We start from the raw sequence: 10,531 nt of genomic DNA on the forward strand, positions 1-10,531 counted from the left end.
AATAAATATAAGTAGACATAAATATGAAGTTATAATTTATGTTACAACTTAATAACTTGTAATGACATATACTTTATGATATATCATTACTTATTATAATAAAATGTCAATACAGCTGCACAAATAAGAATTGGAAAATAAAATAACTTTAGTTATTAAATACTTTTAGATTAAAGAAATTAAATAGAATATTATTTATACAACTGTATAAATATTAAATAAATTACTATTAATTAACTCACTCTTAGATTTTGGACAGTAAATAATTATAATCTTTGCAGCTGTATAAACATAAATTATCTAGCACATATGATAACAATTTATTTAAAATGTCACGGAAATGAGCAAGGTCCAAAGTCGCAAAGTCGAGTACAAAGGCGACCATCAACATCTATAAAAAGACACACGACAATCAACACGGCGCTCAGTCATCCAGTAGCTCACCCAACGTCATATTTTTAATAATTTGTAAATTTTCTGTGTTCATTTTTACAAGTAGAAATAAATTCAATTCACTGTAATTATTTTTACCGACTTATCCATTTACAACACTTTGGTATACCTGTCACTATTCTGGTCAGTCAACTTCAACAGTACTTCGGATCATACAAGATACAGTTTTCTGCCGGTGAGTTAGGATAATAGATTTTTACAAGGCTAGACATTATTAATTATAAGTTTATAGTCTTTGTTAGGAATATCATGATTTTCGTAGTGTCATTTTCGTCGAGATCATCATGTTCGGTGGCATAGAGATATTTGTCCGATAAAGAATAATTGTTATGTCAATAAAGCAGGATATGAAATCAATTTCAAAAAAAAATTTGAATAATAATCGTTAAAACTACTCTATGAAATCAAAAGTAATATCAAAATCGATGTATTATAACTTAGATATTATAATGATATTATTCAAATTAATGTATATCGAAATTGAAAAAATTTTAATCGACGATTCATACCAAAATAATAATCGTTTTATAATATTTACACTTTACATACACATTGATATAAAATTTAAAAAAAAAATTAATTCGATTGGCAGGTATTTTTGTTCTTTTTTTTACAGCTTCGCGTAAAATGTAAATTGAACGCGCAAACAACTATTATCTACACTTAGGTAGATATCAAAATTGAAATCGTAAAAATGTAAAACAGAAACAGAAAGAAAGATTATTATGTTTGAAATCCAATTAAAAATCTTAAAAATCTAAAAATGTCATTTCGATTTCAAACCTTGCAAAATATAATAAGACCGTTCCTAACTTACGGATGCCCGCGGCATGATCTACTGCGCGTCTCAAATAGAAATTTATTACAAAATTACAAGGTCTCCTGCAGCTAGATAAAATCCAGAGAATAAAACTTAAATCCTCTTGGTTCGTGAGAAATAAACATCTTCACGCAGTTCAAAACGACACCGCGGTATTACCATACCTATCAAAATGGATAACAAATCAATTTAAAAACTTCCACGGAAGACTTAATAAAATCGAAGGGGCTCTCCACTTCGAAATCGAGGAAAAATCCTCTAAAACCCGCAGGATTAAAACAATAAAACCACAAGATATTTCTCGAGAATCCCATGAGAACCAACCATACAGACAAAGAAAAGTATTCATGAAAAATATTGTGTATAGTAACATTTCCAACATTATCGGGACAAGCGCTCATAGGTATTAGGTATTATAGGTACTATAGGTAGGTTAGTAGATATAAATAGATAGGTAATTCTGCTGTCGTTTTTGATAATTTTTTTTTTTAAATACTTGGAGAAAATTTACTTAAAGTATTCGTAACTTTCTATATAGATTGATTCACCAAACATGCTCACCCCCATTTCTCCTTTAATAATAAATTTATTCAAATAATAAATTTTGGAATTTTTAATTTATACTCAAAGACAATTTTTTGAAATTATTGAATTTTTTTTTGTACTACTTAAGGAGTGTCCTGTGGCGATATAAAATTCTGTTTTTCAAATGAGAAACCTTCCTTTTTAGTGTGCATTATTAAATGAATAATTTTTTTGAACATTTTGAATTTTGATGTACTTAATTAAAAATTTGAATGAATAGTTTCTTAGTTAATAAATGTATGAACTAAAAATAATGGTACAATGAATGACACATATGAACACATTTGAAAAACAGAAGGTTGTATCTCTACAAGAGTACACGGCATTCCTTAATCAGGTAATACAAAAAATCTCGAGAACTTGAAAATGTCTTCCTTAAGTAGGTATTTTTAAAAATTCCAAAAATTATATTTTAAATAACTGCATTATTGGAGAAAAAGGGGATCCGAGCACTCATCATCATGCTTGGTGAAAAACACTGTATATATGAACACATTGAATGGATAGGTGGGTGCGTAAAGTACAACATGATAATGATAACTGCAGAACTTTCTGGACCGTACGAGAACGTGACGTTTATTGCAAATACAGTCTATAGGTATAATCGAAATAACTCGAAAAACATGACAATTCGTTTTTTTATTTTAATCCCCCAGAGGTTAAATTCGAGTTAATAGTATCTCGAATAATTCAATATATAATACGTATTGAAGCGATTTTTCACCTCCCTCAAATTTCACGTTATCGCGATTCGACTGTATTTTTAACGTTTTTTCATAATACAATCTCACGAGGAGTACTCGATCGTTAAAAATTCTTTTGCTGCCCCCTGCGGAAATCGTAATCCCGATGTCGCATATACTGATCACGTACTTGTTATTTTATTCGTGTCACTTAGGTATACATTTAGAAACCAAGTCGAAGATGTGTCCAAACAATCATTGGGCCACCGAACTCACAAACCCGCGGCACCCACAATGTTATATATTTTTAAACCATCATTTAATCAGGCTTTATTGTACGAAAATCGTTCGATGTTAATTTACAAGTTAATCTAATGTCAAAAAAATTGAATCTCATAGACAATTAATTTGACTTTCCGTAAACTTTTTTTTAGATTATAATTTTCATATTTTGTTTTTTTATCTAATATTTTTCTTTTTATACGATTTAAATTTTAAAAAGGTGGGTAAGTAGACGTCGCTCTGCTGTACGTCCTTCCTGTACGGAGTAATTTCTAACTCAAAATAATTTGCACATTTTCGTGATTTTTACGCCTTTTGTCAAAATTTGAACTAAATACTTATAAAAAAATTGTGGCTATGTATTTATAATATTTTTCATTTGTCATTGTAACAATATATTAGGAGCATTGTATACAAGTTCGTGCTTTTTGACCCATCGAATAAAATTTTGTTGATATAGGTAGAAAAATGACTAAAAAAATTGGAAACTGAATATGTCTGTTAACAGTTCAAAATAAGTTTAAATATTTTAAAAATTTTACCGTGTATAGAAAATGCTAATTTAAACATTCAATGAAAAAATTGTATGTATCTACAGTCATTTTTTTAGAGTTACACCAAAAACTAAAATCAATTTTGTCGAAAACCGATATTGCATAAAAATTACCGTTTTTCCTTCATTTTGTAAGGTTCAAACAAATCCTGTAAACAATGACATTTTAACCGGGGACGCTAGATACCGACAATCAACATCTCTGTAATAATAAGCTAATTTTAATACCAATACAGATTAATAGACTATTTCAGATAATCTTAATTTTAGATTCTGAGCGGAGCGAGGAAGTTATTGTTTTTACAATGGTGTTTATTTATTTTATTTATTTTTTATTTTTATATCCTGTATACAAAATTTTTTCCAGAAGGAGTGTTTCGATTTCAACATATAATACCTTATCTTTTAGCAAATTGGATCAAGGTGGTACTTTAGAGAGGTAATTTTTCGATTTTCTCAATAGTTATTTAATGCCACGGGAAAAACCACCGGAAAATTACGAAGAAACGCTAAACGCTAAAAATGGGATTTTAATTTCTAACGCTTTGTTTATCACCATAGAAACAAATAAAAAATTATAATATTTTAATATTAATTCAACTTACATGATAAAATAAATAATAACAAAATATAAAATATCCAGACTGACAAACCGTCTCCGCTCAGAATCGTTTTTCTTATACAATGATATTATATCATTGAATTAAAGTCTAATACAACCATTATACATTGACTCACTTGTAATCTACTGTACGGCAGAGTGACATCCACTTACCTGCTTTTTTATTTTTTTTACATATTATTTATATTATTGCTAATACAGCTACAAATAGTGACTTCTTCAAATATTATTTATTTTTCAAGCGCACATATTCGTTGGGTCGACTGAAAAATTATAAATATCCAACTGCATCTTACAATAAAGCCTGCCTTCAATAACATGTGGTCATCTTGCAGTGCAGTCTTGAGGATATAGGATCCACAGATTTGTACAATATAATATTATACCATCTGGAATCGATCGGATCTCTTTCATAAAAATCCTTTGTGACGATGTGTTATGCAATAAGTGTCTAACACATTCCTACCATCATGTGGATAGGTCATATGGTGATCGAAAAGAATGCATTTGAAAGAAAAATGTTAGAATACGAAAAATAGTGTTCGAAAATGTATAGTAAGATTAATATAAGTAATAACTAAGGCCCGGATTTATATGCTCTAAAAACCTAAGAAATATGCACTATAAAATATGCATTTATGCTCTTATTTTATAGAAATGTACCCTATAAAATAAAAAAGGTGGGTAAGTGGATGTCGCTCTGTTCTACAGTAAATTACAAGTGGGTCACTGTATATTTTTGGTATTAAATTTGAATTCAATGATATAATATCATTGTATAAGAAAAACGATTTCTAAGCGGAGACGGTATATCAGTCTAGGTATTATATATACCTATTATAGGTATACTTATCTATAGTATTAAAAAAAAATTGACCTATAATAGGTATCAATAATAAATTCCAAATTAATCATATCACAATATCCATTAGGTAACGCGTTATACACCAACAATAAACCGTGATACTATCATAGATATATAATAGTATACTTAAGAAGTTTCAACTTCAAGTATACCCATGAAATATATTATACAATCACAACAAAATAACTAAAAGTTATTCCAGGTTTTAATATGTAATTTACGCGGAATCTTGTTTTACATTTTTAATCCTTAGATATAAAAGTTGAACATTTTATAATTTTTCAACTCCAAAATAATTGTTCAATTTTAAATTTGATAAATTTTGTCAAAATTTCAACTTCAAATGCTTATAAAAAATAATTGTGCATATGTATTTTTAATATTTTTCAACTGCTATTGTAACAATGTATCAGGAGCCTTGTATTAATTTTTTACACTTTTTGGCCGAACAGATAAAACTTTATTGATATTTATAGAAAAAAAAACTAAAAAAATTGAAAACTGACCATGTCCGTAAACAGCTCAAAAAGAGTCAAATTATTTTCAAATCGTAAAATACAGATATATGCAGTACATGTCAAAAAAGGACAAAATATGCAAAAATATGCAAAATAAAACTTTATATTTCGGATCTATTGATTACAAATCAAACTTGTAGCTTACCTAGCTATTTTTTGGACTATTCAGAAAAAACATGCGAATGCATATAAATCCGGGCCCTACTAATAACAGTGCTCGAAACATGTTCGAATACATTTTTGTCCGAATACTTTCCGATTATTATGTTTATATAGAATATTCCTACTTTTATATTATAATCGTTAGTTTAATATTATTCAGCATTAATTCAAGCGTGATCAATAATGATTATTTTTTAATTAAAAATGTATACGGAGGTAAACATAGAATAATTATTTTTACAATGGTTAAAATTGTTTGTAGGTTATATTCATTCATGATGTAGGTACTTGAGAAAATTGAATTTCGGCTTACAGATGGAATATATTATACAATAGGTATTTCCCTAACTCGTTAAAACAATTGTATACAAATACACAATTCACGGAACTATTAAAAGATAAAATGAAATATGTTTACCTTTAGTGTTTACCTACCCGGCGACAAATCAAACTGAATAATATACATTCATGTTTATAGTACCTACGGGCTACGGTTAATGATTTTACTTTAGGATATAATATAATATTAATTTTAAGGATAATGTTGATCTCGAAATTCCAACTGATTTTGAAATTATTACTGGCAATAATGATATTTTTTCATCTGCAATGCCTGGGGCGTGTATATTTTCAATAGTCACAGACAAAAATATTTGTCGTCACACATTCCAAAAAAAAGGATTAACTGTATCAATACTATAATAGGTATATGGTATAGATCCTAATTTCAACTTACTTTGTCGACATTCACCATTAGCATTGGCCATTTGTCCTATACATATATAGGTACATAATAAATGAATATTATTACGAATGTGAATAAATATATTAATATATGAATTTGAAAATGTTTGCGTGAACCCTGCAGGTAGTAAAGATATATTTACTATTTATTATTTGTTTAGGTCGCGTTGAAACATGTTGGGAGACAGCTTAAAACTGCGTTTTCGAATGATGAAAGGGAACACAAATTGATAGATTACATTGAAACTACATAATATGTCGCACTGCAGGGAAATCAGTCATCAGAGAGACTCCGAGAATGGAACCACCAATTAGTTCCTCCCCCGTTATATTTAACAGAATTATGGTCAACAGTTCGATGGGTTGAATTTGTAATGCAGGAAAACACTATATAGCACTAGCAGTGGATAATCTGCAGGGCATAGTCATCGTTTGAATAGGTAATTTTCAAATTTATATAATTTATACAATACGCATTTAACATAATATTACTAACGTTATATTATACTACTATTAATACAATGCCGGTATCGAAAGATCCAGGTGCATATAAAAGTATAACTTTACTGTAAAACGACAGACCGACAAAACTGTGCATAATTGTAGAACAATAATTATTAATTGTATGAGGCAGAGTTAAAAAAAAAAGTCCCGGAAAAAACACGAAGAAAGAATATTAATAGTATTGTTTTATAAGATGTAAAAAATAGTAACCACAATAACATGGGCCTTTATATAAAAGGCATTGCATAAAATTAAGATTTTTAAATTAACGATATATATATTGTATACAAAACATTTACTTAACTCTGCATTAGTCGCGTGGTTAACAATATCACACAAGTAGATGATAGGAAATAAACATTAACAGTAAATATTCTGTTAATAATTCATTGAACGTTGTTGTTTTCTTTTACAATATAGTCAGGAAAAATAATTTTTTTTACTATTTTTTTCTTTTTTTATAAAAAAATACTATACTTAATACAAAAATGTATTCGAACAAAAAAATCGTTTGAAGATTATTTACACCTCGCTAGAACAAGACAGCTCACGATTCAAAATGTATAGTTCAGAGACTGAGCTATTTTAAATGTAAAACTAAGATGTTTTACTAATATTCTACTACATTTTCTTTACCTACCTATAATGTGCATTTAAAATAAAAATTTTAAATACTTACGAATAACATATGCTTTGCTATGCTTTGCAATGTAATATGATTTTTTCAAATATTATTAAATTGGTAGGCACGCTCTCTTAAAAAATTAGACTTATGGCCTTTTAAAATGTTTTTAGTGAATGAAAAATTGTCATATTTTCCGGTGGTAAAACATTTCTATTTCAAAATATACAAGACTGACGTATTTCATAATATATTACGGCTGGAATATTACAAATTATAAAATTCCATAACGCCACAACACTAAATATTGCTGTTTTCCACTAAAAATATCACACGAAAATGAGTTTTTATATAACTCAAAAACGCTACAAATTGAATTAGACTGACTTGAATTTTAACTTCAGTGATTAAAAAACGTATAATGCAGTAATGTAAAATTTTAGATATGACTCTGTTGCTTTTGAAATTAATTAGCTAAAAATTGAATAATTGAGTATTTGAATATACTCATTCATTATACTCACACACATAGTTTTAGTGGCTAAATGAAAAAGATATCAAATGTGGCGTTATTTTTGAGTTATAGAGCAAATTTTTTATTACTTGAAAGTAGTCATAACTCAAAATTCATAAATGTTGGTGTCTTGTTTTATAATAGATGTACGATGTATACATTTTCAAAAACATTTAATTCAAACATTTTACAATCCCTCGTGATCCCACCTACATAACTAATGGTAAAATAAAGTATGAGGTGTAACTTTCAATAGGTAGGTACTTATAATAATAAGTAAATACATATAGTATTATACATATATGACGTGTAACAGAAAAATCTGACGAATGAAAAACAAAAAATGTATTCAATAGTTAAACGTACGGAAACAATTGTGAAAACTATATGGAGAATAAATGATTTAAGATTTTCTTATGTCTGAGAATTCTTAAAAATAATATTTTGAAAAAAGTTAGGCATACCTATTAAAATTTTAATTAATTAACCCCCCCCCCCCAAAAAAAAAAAAAAAACCTATTAATATTTAAACAAGTATTGTATAATTGTAGGTATTAAAAATAAAACATTTTGTATCGTTCTTATAAAACGTTATCTTCAATACAATATAGGTAGTAGTTCTAATATATAGATATGATTATAATTTATATAATGCTACCTGGAGTCATGACGATAACACCGCCGCACTGTATAGGCACCCCCCAAAAATATTAATATTTAAAAAATAAACCACTTGATTTAAATAAACAATTTTAACATTAAAATTGTTTTCTAAATTAGTGACTGAATTTTTCCAAAAAAACAAAATTAAATAAAATCTATAATAATTGTTATTTTCAGTATTAAAAATAAAACATTTTATACCGTATTTATAGTGAAAGCGTCTATAAACTATTGTAAAGTTCGAAATTACACAGTAGACCCTGCGGAACGTTATCTACATTATTGGTAACAGTGCTAATATAGATATATTCTCCTCCTCCGGTCGGTGTCACGACGATAACACCGCCGCATTGTAAATAGGATACCCTCTCATCACCTCGCCGTCGATGTGCAATGTTCATTAGCATTCTCTGTCGTACATTGTCTATTAGCATTTAAATAGAATATTTGCCAATTAATATAATCAATTTCATTTTGGCCTTCTGACCCCGTTCCCGTCGTCGTTCACAATCGCTAATTTTCCGGTTCCGCGGGGTGACCATTTCAATTTAAATAATTTTCTTGGAATATTTAAACCAGTGTAAAGCATAATATTATATAATATGGAGGTGCAACACCAATCATTATTCGATGTGTCCCTACAGACCGGGCCACCGAGATGACGCGTAAGAGTACGTAAGTACTTCGTTTACAATTATATATATAATTTATATATGTCTATTTTTTACCTCAGCCGGTATTCTACTTTATATTCTATCACAGATTAACAGTTTGTTTTTATATTCGACTCTGAACATTTGTTTATCGACAAAGACGTCGAACTTAATATTATGAGTGGCAGCCCAAGACGGTCATAAGAATTCTGGATTGTATGAATATATTTTGTTCTTAGGCCGTGGTATATATTATGGCCCGATATATATACCCTTTTACGAGGCACTTTATTATTAACTCTAATTTTATGATTATTTTTCCGATAAGCTTACATCGTAATCATTACGATTTTCCCAACTATGTTGTGTGGTTACGGCACAATGTCGTTTCCAATTATACATCAGGGGCAGAATTGCTAGGGCGATCCCTGAGCCTGTGAGAAATTTGGACTGCTTGAATAAATTTTGGCCGATAAATTATAAATATTTTATTACTAGCCCAAAATTGGCCCGAATTATCTCCGGGGCCAATTTTTATTTCCAGCCCGCTCCTGATATATATATATGTATTGTTGAATTTCTCTCTCGATGAAGTTTTTATGCTTTGAAGCTTTTCTTCATATTATACCTTATACATTCAATGATCATAAAACATTTTAATTATCGTAGCCTAATACAGTTTTTGTTATTATTAATCTTTTATCGACCCTCCCATATTATGCTTTAGGTACTAAACAAAATCCAGAGAACTTTGACTACGGTCTCTGTCTCTAGTTGGCGACCTTATATATTTCTCCTGTCGTCATATAACACTCCAAGGAGCCTAGCCATTGAAGACGTGAGATGTTACTATATATTAAAAAAAAATAATTTAATATTGATTTGAACAAAAGTTATTTAATTTATCTGGTGTTCCTGTTATACACCTTGTGTAAAACTTAGGTAGGTATATAAACCGTTGTCCACGAAAAGAGAGTGCACAGGAAACAAAGTTGTTACGCATGCGAAAAATCTAAGAGTTAAAAAAAAATAGGTTAGGAATTTATGATCCAATATTATTGTCTCATGTCCCGCAAACAGAGTTCAAAAATTATGTATATGGTACTGAATAATAGTAAGTAGTAACTGAGCTATAGAGTATTAGAGTGTTCCCTGTTATTGTGGACACACGGTATATATATACTTACCTACTATCAGTGCTCGAATTGGGAATTATTAAGTAGAGGAGCTCAATCCAACAATTTATAAACTGCGTTCCAAGTGCAAAATTATTCAACGCAGCCTCGTG

The 10,531-nt window shown here is 28.9% G+C and overlaps 1 long non-coding RNA gene across 1 annotated transcript in view; it reads left to right on the top strand.

Annotated features, from left to right (window-relative positions):
- The first annotated feature begins 439 nt into the window (after positions 1–439).
- The window catches only part of LOC115034419, a 56,036-nt gene continuing 45,944 nt past the window's right edge, over positions 440–10,531 (top strand). Inside the window, exons 1-2 of the long non-coding RNA XR_003839783.1 lie at positions 440–628; positions 6,449–6,727. This is a non-coding gene — a long non-coding RNA (uncharacterized LOC115034419). The remainder of the gene's footprint in view (positions 629–6,448; positions 6,728–10,531) is intronic.

Source organism: Acyrthosiphon pisum, chromosome X (genome assembly GCF_005508785.2).
Source record: "Acyrthosiphon pisum isolate AL4f chromosome X, pea_aphid_22Mar2018_4r6ur, whole genome shotgun sequence".
NCBI lineage: Eukaryota > Metazoa > Arthropoda > Insecta > Hemiptera > Aphididae > Acyrthosiphon > Acyrthosiphon pisum.